The 16,330-nt window shown below is 45.6% G+C and overlaps 1 protein-coding gene across 1 annotated transcript in view; it reads left to right on the top strand.

Annotated features, from left to right (window-relative positions):
* LOC138471917 (ectonucleoside triphosphate diphosphohydrolase 8-like) overlaps positions 1 to 16,330 on the top strand; it is a 487,786-nt gene that overhangs the window by 51,117 nt on the left and 420,339 nt on the right. Inside the window, exon 2 of the mRNA XM_069609787.1 lies at positions 10,093 to 10,193. The gene's annotated coding sequence lies outside the window, so the exon portion shown is untranslated. The remainder of the gene's footprint in view (positions 1 to 10,092; positions 10,194 to 16,330) is intronic.

Raw genomic sequence — 16,330 nt, 5'->3', positions numbered from 1 at the left:
GTGCTCTCATGGGGTGGTTTTGAAATGCCTTGAGTTGTCCCCGCACCCGACTGTGTTTTTAAAGTCTTCCAGGGTCACATATTTCCCATTAGGGAACATGTCACGCATTCTTATCTCTTTGTTCGGGTGCCACGTTTTCTGCAAGGCTTCATCAAATGATGGTGAGATGTCTGGAAATGTCCACAGTGGTGCCTCCGAATCATAGGGTGTCTCTATCTGTAGTTATTTTCAGATTATTGTCTATGCATGAACCGTGACACTGACCGGATCAAATCGGCATGGGTCTTTATGGTGTGTGCTGAATAAAATAGATTGGAGGTCAGTTGGGGCTGCGGCATACCTTTCTATATGGATATGCACTGTAGTGTCTAATGAGTCATACCAGTACCTGGCGAATTGAGCCTGCGATACCAGATAATAAAGCTCAAAGTCTGGAGCAGCAATATTTCCCATGTTGTAGAGTTGGACCATCCTTTCCCACTTTATCCTGGCTGCACCACCATTCCATATAAACGTTGAGACCATGATCAGAGTTTCACAAAGAATGCCCTCCCCGGCCAGATGGGTATATTGCCAAAGAGATACAATAACTTGGGAAGTACCACCATTTTCAGAATAGCTATCCAGCCATATAGGGAGAGAGGAAGCCTAGGCCATATCTGCAATTTAAAGTTGAGTGAGTGAAGTAGTTGTTCGTAATTCTCTGCAAATGGTGTCTGCCTGTCCTTTTATACAAGTATGCCCAGACATCGGATGTGCTGAGTGGCCCACTTAAGTCCACCCGTGTCTCCTGGGCATTGTGTAGCTGGGGTTAACAGAGATATCTCGGATTTGGCTTTATTTATCCTATATCCTGAGTATTCAGAAAACTAATTTATGTCTTGCATATTAGGTCTTAGATTGTCTTCAGGGTCTCGGACATAGAGAAGTGTGTAATCTGCGTACAGTGATATGGATTGGTTTGGACCCGTCATTCTTATGCCCTTGTTCTCGTGATTTTGTCTTATGTATGCTGCCATCGGTTCGATCGTTAGAGCAAATAATAAAGGGGAAAATGGACATCCCTGTCTGGTTCCCCTTTCCAATGAAAAGGACCTGGATATCATATGATTTGTGAGAACTCTGGCCTCGGGTGTCGTGTATAGCAGTCTTACACATTTAATAAAGTAGGGTTCCATCCCAAAGAACCTCAATAATGTGAACATATATTCCCAAGAGACGGTATCAAATGCCTTTTCGGCGTCAAGGGATACTACCACGGCCCTAGCTTCAGAATTTATTTGTGCCATGACCCCAAACAATCTACAGAGACTTAAGGATGTGGACCGGGTCGGTATGAAGCCGCACTGATCCGGATGTACAAGGGTGGGCATACTGGGAAGGAGCCTAGTCGCTAGGACTTTTGCAAATATTTTGGCATCTCAGTTAATTAACGACAGTGGCCTATACGACGACATGTCGTGTGGGGGACGTCTGGGTTTCAATAATACAATGATTACAGCCTCTTGGCAGTATATTCCAATCCATCGCCTCTTCGCATACTTTTAGTAGCACTGGGTTCTACGTGGTATTCTTTATATAGGTTCACACCCAGACCATCTGAGCCTGGGGCCTTCCTGGATGATAGGGCCTTCATTGCTTCTGTTATTTCATTGCAGGTAATTGGTTGCTCAAGGGTCAGTTTGACTTCAGGGGGTAATCCCGGTACATTCAATGCATCGAGGTACTCCTGTGTTTCGAAGGTGGATTTGGTATCTCGATTCGAGTATAATTCTGCATAGAAGTCAGTAAATTCCTGATTTATCCCCTCCTCTCTGGTAATTTCTGTGCCATCCCTTTTCGTGGATACCTACGATAGGGTCGTGCTGTTGTTCTGCTTTTATCAAATTTGCCAATGACCGACCTGCCTTATTGCCCTCCCCGTATCTCTGCGCCTTAGCTGTGGCAGCTATGTACTGTATTTCCCTGGCTGCCAATTTATCAATGTCTTTTAAAAAGCATTAATATCGGCAAGGGTTCTTGTATCGTGTGCCTTGCTGTATTTGAGCTCCAGTTCTCGGATTTGCGACTCCAATTTTGTCAATTCCAGCCGCACAGATTTTAAGAGTCCAGTGGTCTTGGACATAAGGACCCCCCTTATCCAGACCTTAAAAGCCTCCCAGAGTGTTACATATCGCTCCACTGATCCCTTATTATTCGTAAAGAATTCTTCAATCTTCGTGCGGAGAGATTCAGCTACATTTGGGTCTTTTAGGATAGCCACCGGCATCCTCCAACTCCTAACTGGGGGTGGGACCTCACATGACACTACATCTAGGGAAACTGGGGAGTTGTCAGACAATGTGTGGGAGTCAATTTCACAGTTATTTAGCATGTTTGAAAGGGAGGAGGACATGAGCCAATAATCAATAGCCGAGGCGGAGTCGCGCACCGAGGAGTAGTATGTATACTGCTTTTCAGTCGGGTGTATCATTCTCCATGCATCAATCAGTGATAATTATGTCATTTTCTGGTGTAAGGTTGTGGCCGCCCTTGTGGGTGTCTGGTAAACCCTAGTCGACCTATCCAGGGTGGTATCCAAGATCGTATTAAAGTCCCCTCCCCACAGTACCCATGCCTCATCCAATGTGTTGAGTATATCTAGCATTTCTATGAAGAACTCTGGGTCATCAATGTTGGGACCATAGGTATTCACTAGAGTAACTAGTTGTGCCGCTATATCAACCCACACCACCACATATCGTCCCTGGGAGTCTATTTTACTGCCCGAACATCTAAATCCCAATGATTGATTTATTAACGTGAGCACTCCCCTGGTCTGCGTTGAATACTCTGTGTAGTATCGTTGACACCCCCAGTTTTGAAGGAAGTCTAGGTTCACTGTTCCCATCGCATGGGTTTCCTGCAACAACATTATATGGGGGCGGTGTATGACAACATAGTTCTCCACCTTTCTGGATTTCATTGGATTATTTAGCCAACGTATGTTCCAAGACAGTAATTTAACTCTTAGCCTTTCGCCCATTTGAATTTCGTATGCCATCTGCGCTTGTAATCCATATTCGGAACAGCGCATGAATCGCCTGAGAGAGCACCTTCTGCAGCAGCATGACCATATTTTTAAAAACATTTAATTTTCGCAAATGGCAACAACACCACCCCGTCCCCACCCCCCCCTCAATACCTGGTGATCAACCAACTTCCCCCCTTGCGCACCTCCCACCCACATCATCTCCCTGAGCTCGATGATGGTTCCCTTCCGAATTGTGGAACTTACCTATGGTACCCACGTTGCAGTTACATGGCTGCCTTCTCTAGGTGGCCCCGATCCAGGTTATATTAGTATGTTGTGGTGCCACCCATTGTTAAGATTATTCAACCAATATAAAGGATATTATCGTTCACTTCATTCAACCCATCGGGCCATGTCTCTCATCTTCTGGTTGCGGTCTCTTGTTCTGGTCCATCCTGCGTTCCTTGGGGGGAAGAGGTATGGAGGACTTGCTATAAGCTATGGCCGCTGACTGGGTGTCGATGAAATGTGCCCTTCACCCGTGCTGAATTCTCATTTTTGCAGTGAACATCAGTGCGTACGGCACCTGGCACATCTGAAGCAGTCGCTTGACCAGTTCATATGACCTCCTTTGTGCTTGTATGCCAGAGGCGAAATCAGGGTAAATGTGAATGTTATTTTCTTCATAGTGCAGAGTTCCTTTTTCTCTAGCCAGCTTAAGGATAGTGTCTCTGTCCCTGTAGTTGAGAAGGCGTGCAATTATCGTGCGTGGCGGTGCACCCGGTTTGGGCACCGGGGCCGGGATGCGGTGGGCTCTCTCAACTAGGAAGTGTTGTGAGAAGGAGTCCGCACCAAAGATAGACTTCAGGAATGATTCCATGGTGTCCTTCCATTGGGCCTATACAGAAGGATTCCGAGACTCCGACTATCTGGACGTTGTTTCTCTTGGATCTAGATGCGAGATCCTCACTCTTACTTTGCATCTTTATCAGGTCCCCCTTCAGTTGAGCAATGTCGCGGCTATGTTCGTTGATTGTGTCTTCAATTGAACTGATTCTGCCTTCCGTTTCATTGATGTGGGCATTTTCTTTATCAACGCGGGCCTTCAGTGAACCAATGGTTGCAACAATGTTGTCTAATTTGAGGTTTACTGCCAGGAGCGCATTTTGTACGGTGGCCATCAGCGGTCCTCTCTCTCGTTGTTCAGAGCCTCTGACTGGGTGTCAGTAGCCGCTGCTGTTTCTGCCGTGGGCCCTTGCGACTGCGAACTCGTAAACGAGTCCATTGGCCCTTTCTTTTTGGCTCCTGCTCCCTTCGTCATATCCGTTACACAGCTATAGAGAGTGTTTGTTTCGAAGGTTTAAGGTGGGACAGGGAGAGGCTGCTCTACTGTTTAAGTATTAGAGTACAGTGGGAATTGCCAACGCCCTCTTGTTCCGTAGAGCAGTGGAATTGCAGTGTTACAGGCCTTTTTCTCCGTCAATTACCGGATAGTGTACTTGGCAGGGAGAGCAGGGTGTCCGTGCGCCTCCACCGCCTGATCAAGGATTCTCTGCTTTCCGTTCATGTGACATTCAGTATATATTCCCAGTTGCACTGGGTTCACAGGTTCGTGGTGCTGCCAAGTTACCGTCTTGCTTTAGGTGTGTTTGTACAGAGGACCGTATCTTGTAGATCGACTGCTATACAGGTATAATCAACCGGCATTAGGGCATCTCCCGTACTTTGTTGGCAGAGGATCCAAAGGTATGACCTTCCTGTTATAGTACGTGTTAGCGCCTATTTTTTGACTGCACCAGAGAGTGGACTGTTTCCACCCACATTGCCCATCCTACGAATTTACTCTTCCGGAATAATTACAAGTGGTACCCCTAGATGGTTGCTCGTATGTGCCCTGGTATCAGAGCATTGAGGGCAGGTGCTACAGATTTGCCGTGATATCACTGTTTCCTTTTTCAGTTGTCACCCCCCTCTCCTCACACTCCAATGTCACCAGTATTTTGCATGGGGGACCCTGGACCAGAGTTGTACGTCAAGGGGCAAGCCCACGCAGCAGACCCCGGGTTGTACTTCACACAATTTGCCCCCTAATGCAGTTCGATCCTCTGGCCAGGTCACCAGAGGGGAGACCACAGTAATTCGGTATAGTATTCCAACTGTGTTTCACCTTTAGCTGGGCCTTCAGAATGCACGTGGCGCCCAATGGTGTCTCCTTGCCACGGGACGCAGCTGGTGTGTGGCTCCCTCCAGTGTAGGGCTTTTACAGCTGGGGCAGATGGACAGGGGTGCAGTGAGTCACGTCTGGAGCACGTAGGAGGGGGTCAAAAAGGATTTAGCGTGGAGCCGATCCACACACTGGTCCCCCGTAGCAGTAGGATCAGAGTTGCATCAGCAATGTGGTATGGGCCAGTGTCGGTCCCCCGCCAGTTCCCCTACCTCCGCATTTGTGTCGTATGCAGCAGGTCTCTCCTGAGGGCTGCCGCAGCATTCACCTCTCTGGATAACCCCCGGGCATGTCCGTCTGAGCCTCTGTGCCTCTACGGTCAGGCCCGCCCACGGTTTCGGATGTCGGGTGAGTGGGTATGTGGCCGGGGGGGGGTTGATGTTCGCCCCCGATGCTTTGTCGGGGGCGAAGCATTCTTACATTCTTACAGCGGCTTCTTACTCTTTGGTCCAGCCAACCGGAGTGGCTCACCCCCAATGCTTCGTCCTGCAGGGCTGGGCTCAATCAAGCATCCGCACAGCTATGCGCCCTGGAGACAGCCATCTCCAATGGTGGCCTGCCAGTGGATCCTCCCACCTGTGGCCCGCAGTCAGTCCTCCAGCGGACCCGAGCCAAGAACCACGCGGTCCCCTCAGGTGGCCGGCACCGTCCCTCTCTCCTGACAGCAGTTTACAACTGGATAGCTCTGCGGTCGAACCGCGTTTCTTGCCAGGAATTTCTGTGGGTTTTCCCATTGACTTCAGACACCGAAAGTGTGTCTCTGTAGCCGTATGGTGGTACCAAAGCAGGATTTTTTCTGAAAAGGATTAATCACGCGTCGGAGCTCCGCAGATCAGGCAGACATCTGTCTTGTGCGCAACAGCGCCCTCGGCCCTGCACAAGCTTTTTGAAGTCGGGGTGCACCCAACTTCAAAGTAACGTTCTAGTGCTAGCTTGCATCCGGTGCTTAATTTGTGCCAGTGTTTGCCGGTGTACAACACCAGCACACTTTTTTGGACACCAGCACTGATGCGGCCGGCATGAGTCACGACGTGTAATCTGTTTTGCTTGTTTTGTCATTTGTGTTCGATTGTCTCCCACTCTGCTTCCAGCACACAGCTCGCTGGGCCTGGCTACAGCGCAGTGAAAGACAACAGCAGCCAATGAAAACTACCATTCTGTGCTACTATGCAATATTTGATACATTCTGTATAGTAACACAGAATGTACAGTTTTCCTTGGCTGTTTGTCAGCCAATTAAATGAAATGTAGTCAAGTGTGGTAGTGCGTGATGGGCACAGTGCCATCTTCAGTTTTACAGTTGGTTGTTAGGGCGTGGCGTGGTCATCTTGTTGTCTCCTGAGGAGAGCCTGCCTGAGCCAGCTCAGCCACGTGCGGAGTGCATGCTGCGGCCTAGTTGCTTGCTGCCCTCAGCCCTTGCTTTCAGTTGGGGGTCATTTGGAAGATTCTGTGGCCCACCCCCGATGGCTGGCCCTGACCGACTCCCATCTCCAATGGTAAGTGCTGAAGGCAGGGGGACCCCTGGGCCCACCAGACTGACCGCCAAGAGTAGAATTTGTATAGGTTTGGGCCGGGGTTAGTATTGAGCCCTATGCTGAGTGTGCGGTGACTGCTTCCTGCCCAGCCGTGGATCAGTGCTGTTGTGTTTAATCTTTGCTATGTGCATGGGAGACAGTTGATATGATGCCCCCAATCCGTGCTGTAGGGATATTCATTCTGTAGTTTTATATAGTGCCACTAACACTTGGGATCCAGTTTCAGAGCACTTGGAAACGGGTGTTCTTAATTAAGCCGGAGTAACTGCATCCACCGAACCGATTTTGAGGGGATTCAGGGTTTGGTGGATCCCTCCAATTGCTCACAAATTTGATGAAAGGTGAATAGTTTTCTTAACTTCTTTAATTTGTACCCTTCAGGATCATATAGTGTGACTGACTGGGCCTTTTCTTTCTGCTACTGCAGGAGGAGAAGTAAGCCTACACTGCCCTGTGTGAGGAGGCGGGGTGACTACTCCATACGGCTTTCAAAAATAAAATGATATCTTTAATTTCGGATAGCATCCCAAATAATATGCAAAGCCCCAGGCACCCGCGAATATTCAAGGAGAAGATTCGCCCAGGCCTCTAATAATTATCATCATTGTTGTTTCCCACGTTCTGGTCCCCGTTTTCTGACGTCAGGAAGATAAAGGCAAAAGTCAGCCCGGAGAAGTATTTTCAAATCACACAAAGGTACCAAACGCTCAATCCGGTAGAAACATTATCAGCTTGGTTTCGTGTGAAGGGCTCAATGTAGCACAGCACCACACAGTTTAGGAGAATAAAAGGTCATTGGGTTGCTTTTGGGTGACCTCCCCTTCACCCTGTTGTGTGGCAGAAATCCATGTTCAAAGGATCAGGAACACGCTTCAGGCCGCATTTTGTTTCGATGATCAAGCACTGCCCGTTTCCCCGAGTCACAGCCCCCCTGAGAAACACAGGCTGCGTCCCTGGCTCTGCAGCCAGTGCCGTAATGAACTCGATCAACAGCATAGCCTTTCTTATGCATGATGGTGGATTTCCAACTGAAAGAGCACCAGTCACCTTGCAAATCTGTGACAGTTAAAGCGAGCAACACAATAAAGCACCCTTTATCACATCCATAATGTCTAATAGCTTGATATGCTAAAAAGTTAAGTTTGCTTTGATATCCTTAGTTAAATGTTCTTAAAACCATACATAACAACACGCTGGAGGTTTGTGGCCAATCTCTAAACCTAAGCGTGGAAGAAGGGTGCCGTGCCCAAATTGCAGAGTGGGTTAAAATACACATTGGTGTACCCTGGTGGCTTCAATACTGTCACAAAGAATTGCATTATTGCTTCACTGGCCCTCTCGTGGCCTCCACCAGTCTCGTAATACTTGATTTGACAGGCAGACAGCCTCACCCGCCAGCCAGTGCACCAGAGATTTTAGTATATTATAGCGGACTAACTGTGGTAGAAACCAACATTACATTTTCTCCCCTGTTGCTCCCGGCCACCGACGTTGCTTGGGCAGTACTGCCCCAGACTCTGCAATGTCCTGTTATGCTATAATATTGAGTCTTTCATTGCACACCATCTGCCATTTTCACACTTTCTAGTACCTTTGGGATCTGCAATAAGTGGGTGCTTTCAGACTTAAAGGAGAGATTATAACATTGAAGCTGCAGTAGCATAGTCTCATTACAATGAGTAAAGAAGTTAGATGCCGCTGCACAAGTAAGTTTGCCACTCTCCACCGTCTCTGAAGTTAGCGCCTCTCCCAACATTTGAAGGGTCAGCCAGCCCCCACCCCTTCTAAATTTTAGCCTAGGTGTACCCCTGGATGTGAGCACTTGCATGTTGTTAAGCAGAGAGTTGAGGGAAGCCTTTCCCCGAGACTGGCGATGTTAACGTTTTACTGTGTGTGTTCAGAAAAATGTACATGAACAAACGCAGTAAAACTTTACAGCTGCTATAAGTTTTAAGATGGAATTTCTCTCTAAATGCAATATTTTCACTGTGACTTAATTACATGTGTTTTAAAGAGTTTCACGTTGTAAAATCACACATTGGATGTTAAAGCCCATTGTGTAATTCCAAAATAAGCATAACGTTTGGCCTCACAATGTCGTGTGGCATTTATGACCACAGAGTAAAGGTCAGACTTTAGTGAATGTTCACATTGAAGAACTAAGGGTGTCACTCTAGCCCCCATCTGCCCCTCTGCTTTGTTGAAGGCAAGTCAAACATATGTCTGCGGGTGCTGTGATGGAGGTTGGTAAAATATTGTGTAACGTCCTGTCTTCTTAAGTCCACCCTGCCATAGAAACTGGGCCCTGTTAATAAAATGTTTCACTTGCAATCCCCACATTTGGCCCACTCTGTCATATGAGTCTTTCTTTAACCTCACGTTTGCTGCATACAGTTCAGGGGGCAATGGTCATGCCTTTTGTGTGAACCCAAATATCCCAATTCTGCTGAGGTTTCAGGGATGTGGGTTGTGACCATCAAGGGATTTTCTTGATGTATTGGAACAACTTTTCTTTTTTTACTGCAATGCCTAATGCAAAGCTCCCAATAGCCATGAGGGGTTTTGTGAGCCTGACTTGCTTAACAGGATCAGGGCCACCAAAGTATGAGTTCTCCTGCTCAATGGATTCCTTACGAGAGCAGATAGCTACACAGGAAGAATGTACAATACAAAGTATATTGCCTCCACCCGCTACTGTTTAACGAGGCAGTAGGCAGGGCCATCATTTAACTTGTACATTTATTTACTGGTTTTGTATACTCAATACGCATATACTGACGCATTACCTAAATGATGATCACCACTATAGGAGTTTCTGCTGTTTTGCCCCTCAGTCTCAGCCGCTGGAGAAGAATTTCAATCAGCCCGCCACCAATAACTGATGCATACTGTGAGGGGGGAACAAAACGCAATCCAATATGCCTGCTTTTGATGCCTTATTTCTGGCTGCTGCGAAGGGTGTGGCGTAGTGCCTAATGTCTGTGCATGTGTTGACTGCAATTTTGATTCTTAAAAATCTAGTTCTCTCCTTAATTGATCTTGTTGGAAAGGGCGTGCATAAGGAGCGGCCATTGATTGTTGAGGAGGGCAAAAGAGGGAAGCCAGTAGTAATAATGTTATGAAGAGAGGCTGTGCAGCATCCATGTACGAGGATCTCTTCTCTTTTGTTTGGCCTAGTGGGGCAATGTGTCACCTCTCAACCTCCTACGAAGCTCAAGAGACAAATACCCTGCCACCAACAGTTGAATTTCCTATCGAGTATACGAGGTATCACGCAGCGGGTTGCAATTTAATTGACTTAGTGCCTTTGCCCCCTTTAGGTTTGCAGTGAGGGACTTCATCAGAGGTTCATCGTGGTGGCAGTCAGAGTCTGAGAGTCTCAGGCTGCTGTGTGGTACGCATTCTCGTCCCTGAAAACAAGGTAAGACGTTACCAAGCATAAGTGGGGTGTAATTGTTTTACTGACTCAAGGAAAGTGGGTGTTTTTTTAAAATGGAGATAGGCATGGGTACTACTACAGAGCAACATTTCAAAAGCCGCAAAATTGTATGGCTCAGTGTGGTGTGTTGAGGGTTAAAAGGAGGCAACTGGCACTTTGCAGCCATTTACAAACCCACATGGTATTTGTTGTTAGATTTCTTTTTGCAATGTTCTCTGCATCCAGGACAAGTCAAACGTGTGCACATTTGTATTTATTGACTAGGCCTTAAGAGCAGCTTAGCCGGCTCTAATGGAATATGCATTCCATGTGTGCACAATTATACGTTTTTGTTCTTATACATTTGCTGTTCACCAGTGCTTGATTCCGTTTGAAGCACTTAAGAGGTCTGCTGTCCTGTCCTGACCCGTCCCCTGATCCTGGGTGTGCTTTATTTCCTACACTAAATGTTCATTTTGTATTTCCGAGTGACACAAAGGATAGTGCTCACTAGTCTTACACACGTATTTCCCTATGCTATCCTAGGTGCATATAACCTCGTAAAAAGGTAGAGCACATTTAATTGATGCTGCAAACAACTGGCACTTTGCTATTATTTTAGTATTCATAAATCGGCATGCTTCTTCAACTTTCTTTAGTGTGCGTTGCAAAATCTAAATGACCCTCCATCTATCTTGCATTAGCACAGAGTGTCATTGTACCTGCGTGCTGCTCTGGCTGACCTCCTATAAACACTGAGGGGGCGTCCTAACCTAGACATTTCATTGTTTATATTTCATTTGATTAAGCAACACTAGAATTTGTCATGTTTTGTACACATATCTCAATTTACGTGCACCATGTGTCACTCTGTAAGATTCAGCATGTATTGATTTGCTGTTATTTTTGTTTTTTCCTTTCTATTTCTTTTTTGACTTTTTTCTGTTGTTTTTTTTCTCAAAATAATTGTTGCATTCCATTGACACAATTCTAACAAACAAAGGTCATGGAAATACAGACTTGTTGGTGTATAGTGGTACTTGTGTTACACCTTCACCTCCAGTGACTTGTGAAATGTGACAAGGTTTTCTTTTTATTATTCAAAAAAATCAATGCATATCATATTTTACGCAATCTATATAGAGATAGTTGCAAACGCCAGACATAAAAGGGTGGGTTAATAATAGGTCTACGTCTAGAGTTAAATCAACAGTTCAACTCCAGGGGATAGTCAGTGCACAAGAGGTGTCTGGTCCCTGGACGTTTCGGCATATAGGTGGTGAGCCTTCTTCTGGGGACTGGTATAGGTCTCCCTAAGGAGGAACCTATAAAAAGGCTAGCATTAGTAGTGCTGTGTGTGTATGCATTAAAAAGAAATGTGTATACATGACAGTAAAAAGAATACAATTCTAATAATAATAACACCTGAGAATAGCATTTCAGTGTACTGGGCAAAAGGGCACTGACCTTCGATGGGTTGCACTAGGAGCTCTCTCTGTATTTTAATAATGTCTTCAAGACTTATTCTTAAAGAAGCACTCTCCGCTCTGTTGTATGCTGTAAGGAGACATACAGAGAAAGTGCTTAGTAAGGTCCTGGGGAGTCATAATGTAAATTAAATGTAAGGTAAAGTTCAGGCATGGGGAGTATTACCTTGATTTTGTAGTTTTGCACGCTAGATGCGGGGATCTGTAGCGGGGGGAGGATGTAGCTCCCCTAGGGGCATCTTGGGAGCGGAGGGAGTTGAAGGGCTCCGTTGGTGTAGGCCTCAATTAAAGGTGCCTCTTAGTAGATTTTAGACGCTCCTGAGGTAGGCAGCTATGGCAGAGTCCTGCAAAGAGACCTGCATTAGTATACGAGATATTGTAGGACTAGAGTAAGTATAGAGGAGCAAGGACAGGGACAGAATAGAGCTTACCTGAATGAGTACTGTGTGGCACATGTCAGCGCAATGTCCGAAATGGTGTGGCACAAAGATGAGAGACGCTCAGCTCCTTGTAAAGGAGCTGTGTCATTGCGGTCCAGTGCGCATTCGTCGGGGCAGGTAGTGTTCCTGCTGCGCGCAAGCGCGATGGGCCCACATTGTGTCATCATGGCGATACAGGGAAGTGAGGCCTAGCTAGTGCGGCTAATGTGAGGAGCATGTATCCAAGGGCCAGGCAGATGATAAGGTTGTGTGTGAAGTGTAATGGAGGTACACTAGGAACATTGGGATCTATAATAGAAAGGGAACCAAAAATCAGCTTGCTTAGAGACGGTAGGTGTCAAAACACGGTAATGCAAAGGATACAAGGTATATTACGCCATGAGGCTGACTACTAATAAGTTGCCTGTCAAAATCCCAGGTGGGGTACTAGTGTCAAATCACGTTGGTGCAAAGGATACAAGGTATACTGCAGCAAGGGGTTGACTACTGATAAGATGCCTGTCAAATTCCCAAGTGCGGTACTGATAGCTAAAGTGCTAGATCTGTATTTTAGATATGTGGGAGCTAGCTCAGTGCAGTACGTGAGTTGGAGTTACCCGTACGGACCACTTGGTTCCGCCTCATTTAAGCCATTTGTTACCGAGTTCAGCTTGAACACCCACCATGCCTCCTTATGGTTTAGGGCACTAGTGGTGTTTGAAGTAGAGGGCACAATATCAACCACCCACCAAAGGAGATCCTCAGGGCTGTGTTGGAATTCCACAAAGTGTGACACTAATGGCGTGGTGTGGGTTTTGGACCTGATTCTAGATCTATGCTCCCCTATTCTTTTGTGGATCTGTCTTTTTGTTTGGCCCACACATCTAAGACCACAGGGACAGTCTATAACATAGATCACGTTAGAGGTTTTGTAGTTTGAAAAGTGCCATAAGGGCCAGGCTCTATCCTCAACCAGAATAGAGGTCATTTTTTTTTGTCCCGCAGGGATGGTGGCCTTTGATCTCAATCATATGCCAGGTTGTGGACCTGGTGTTCTTTTTACTCATTCTAGCGTTGGTAAGCATATCCTTCAGGTCCTTGGAGCGTTTCAGAGCCATTCTTGGTAATTTCTCGTCTGATAGACTAAGTTGGACCACTGGCCAGAACCTTTTGATCAACCCCTTCAGTTTAGTGGTTGTAGGTCCAAATATAGATATGCATTTGAGGATGTCATCCTTCTCAGTACTCTGGGTTTTAGGTATCAACAGGCATTCCCGCGGTGTAAATCTGGCCCTCTTTCTTGTGTGGCTGAGGAGTTTCTTGGGATACCCTCTAGTACATAGTTTTTCTTGTAAAGTAGTAGCATGTTTCTGGTATTGGTTTAGTTCAGGGCAATTTCTACAGAGGCGCAGAAATTGTCCGTATGGCAGGTTGTCCCGCAGGTTCTTCAGATGGTTGCTTTTATAGTGGTGGATAGTATTTCTATCTGTTTCTTTGGTAAACAGAGTGCATGTGAGTGATCTGTTAAGTGGTTTGATTTCCAGATCTAAGAATTGTATCTCTGTGTTGCTGTTGGCCATTGTGAACTTAATTTCCTGTGTTTGCCTGTTAATCCAGGTAAGAAAATTGTCCAGGTTGGTCTTATCGCCTTTCCAAATGAGGATGATATCATCAATATAGCACAGCCAATCGTATATTTTCTCATGGAAGGGAATGTTGATGTTCAGGACAAAGTTTTGTTCGTATTCTGCCATAAAGATTATGGCCATACTGGGTGCGAACACAGCCCCCATTGCAGTCCCACTGGTTTGGATATAGAAAGTCTCTTCAAACAGGAAGTAGTTGTTAGTTAGAGCTAACTCCAGAAGTTCTAATATGAAGTTAGTGGGTACTCTCTTCTGTTGCATGTAATGTGTAAAATTATGTCTAATGCATTCCACCGCTGCATCCTGTGGAATGCTGGTATAGAGACTGACGATGTCCATCGTGGCTAGCAACTCATAGGGCCTCATTACACGGAAGGTGGTAAGGGTTAACGGTCACCGGTAATGCTACCGGTGACCGTTAACCCTTACCGCCTTACTACGAGGTCCCTTTGCGGGACCCGACCTTAATGGCTGGTGTAGACCAGCCGTTAAAGTAGGGACCCGCAAAGGGACCTTGGTGCTAATTACGGTACCGCAATTTGCGGTACCGTAATTAGCACCTTCCCCATTCCCATTATGCCCCATGGGGCAAAAATGGGAATGGGGAAGGGCCATGGCGTCATGGGGAATTACTGCCCCGCCAACCTCGGAATGAGGTGCTAATAGCACCATGGTTTAGCACCTACCGTGTAATGAGGCCCATTGTCTTTGTTGAATGTTATGTTTTCGAATGTGGTTATTGTAGCCATGTATTGAAGAGCTGGGCATACTTAAATCGATATTTGAAACGTACCAAGCTTTGCCTTGAGGACGACCTATGGTCGAAACACGTGTCTGCTGCATTCAGGCACACATTATTTGACTAAAATAAACCGATCTGTAAAAAGAAAAAGTTTTGGCTTTTGGAGAAACTTTAACTCGAGAATAAGGACAATTACTACTCACTTTGGCAGCCTTATGAACATGTTTGCTCTGCGTGATTCACCACCCCATGCTAATTAACACAGCAGACAAACAAGGCTGGTAGCAAAGATGTTGTCCAGCAAAGTATGGATATACACATAAACATACACAACAGAAAAGTGACACAAATCTGCCAAGTATGGAGGCGTATTGTATACATGACGTGAATAATATGCTACCTACTCATAACAAAGTGACCCACATAGAAAATAGCATGGAAATGCAGAAATCTAAGGATGAAAATAAGGCAAGGGTGGCAGTTAAAAAATACCTGTCACAGTAAGAACCGTGACTAATCAATTGCCTGTAGTAGAGATAGAGGGATACAAAGCGTAGAAATTCCAATGTGTATGTTCACTCGGTAGGCATCCCATTGTAAATTGATCAATCCTGATGTAAATATTAAACAGCATTATACCACTGAGAGTGATTACTGGTGAGAACATTCTAATAGTAGATCAAGTGGAGGGAAGCCAGGGACCGATTTCTAATGTGGTATTTAAGACATGTGATTTATTGGAATTTGTATTGTTGCTTGAAGAAGAGCTCTTCAATCAGGCATATGAATGTAAATTGATAATAATACCTAAGGTGGAAAAAAACTGGAGTAGCTAAAGTAAGGGAAAGTAGGGATGTGGAGGTAGCATTGAGGGTGTAAAAGGAACCGACTATTGAGAACAATTATAATATATCTAGTGAGGGTAAATCTGGTATAGCGTGTGAGGTTGAAGATGCTGGAATAGAAGGGTATTGGCAATGGTTGCCAAAAGCCTTTCAAACCCATTTTTTAAATAAGTCCTGACAATATTTCCTAAATTCATGGAACTCCAGGGGATCTTCGCATTATTGGGATGAAGGTGGCCTAAATGACAATAGACATGTGTTTTCTATTTTAAGGTTGCAGGAAACCTGGTCGGTTGAGCCTATTGAATTTGAGGGCCGGACATCGATCAATTCACTTGCAAAGAAGGTTCCTAAGGGTAGGCCTAAGGGAGGGCTCCCTATTTCTGTAAATAATGCATGGATGCTCCACAATTGTGCACTAAGTATGGATTTCATACTAGCGGGGGAGATTGTACGGAAAGGGGGCAATGTGTTCATTGATGGTTGTGAATATTTATGTCCCACCAACTGTTATAATGCACAAAGATAATGTAAGAGCACTTGAAACATTATTGGATGTAATTGGCAATGATGTACCAGTGATATTGGTTGGTGATTTTAACACTAAGATTCCACCCTCAAAATCAGGCTCATTGCAGGAAGTAAGCTCTTCTCCATCTGAGTATAAAAAATATAACAAAAAGGGCTTGTCATGGGCCAATTTACTTAATCTAAATGGCTTTATAGTGCTCAAGGGCAAATGTGCAGCAGCTAGCCATTGGGGAAGAATGCGGATAGGTGGGAAATACTCCTCTACCATTGATCACTTATTTGTGAACCAACTGGCCTGGAAAATGATTGTAACTTCGGCAGTGTGCATAAGAGAAGAGAGTGACTATCTACCACTTTGTGCAGTGATATAGTACAATCTAGGCTGACCTGACACAATAAATCGGGAGGAATTGGTGGTAAATACAGGCCTGAATGGAGCGACATGGAATTCTGTACTCCTAAAAAAAAAC

The sequence above is a fragment of the Ambystoma mexicanum genome, chromosome 8 (genome assembly GCF_040938575.1).
Source record: "Ambystoma mexicanum isolate Mex_15411 chromosome 8, UKY_AmexF1_1, whole genome shotgun sequence".
NCBI lineage: Eukaryota > Metazoa > Chordata > Amphibia > Caudata > Ambystomatidae > Ambystoma > Ambystoma mexicanum.
Note: the sequence above shows the minus strand (reverse complement) of the source record. Positions and strands in the feature narration are given on the sequence as shown.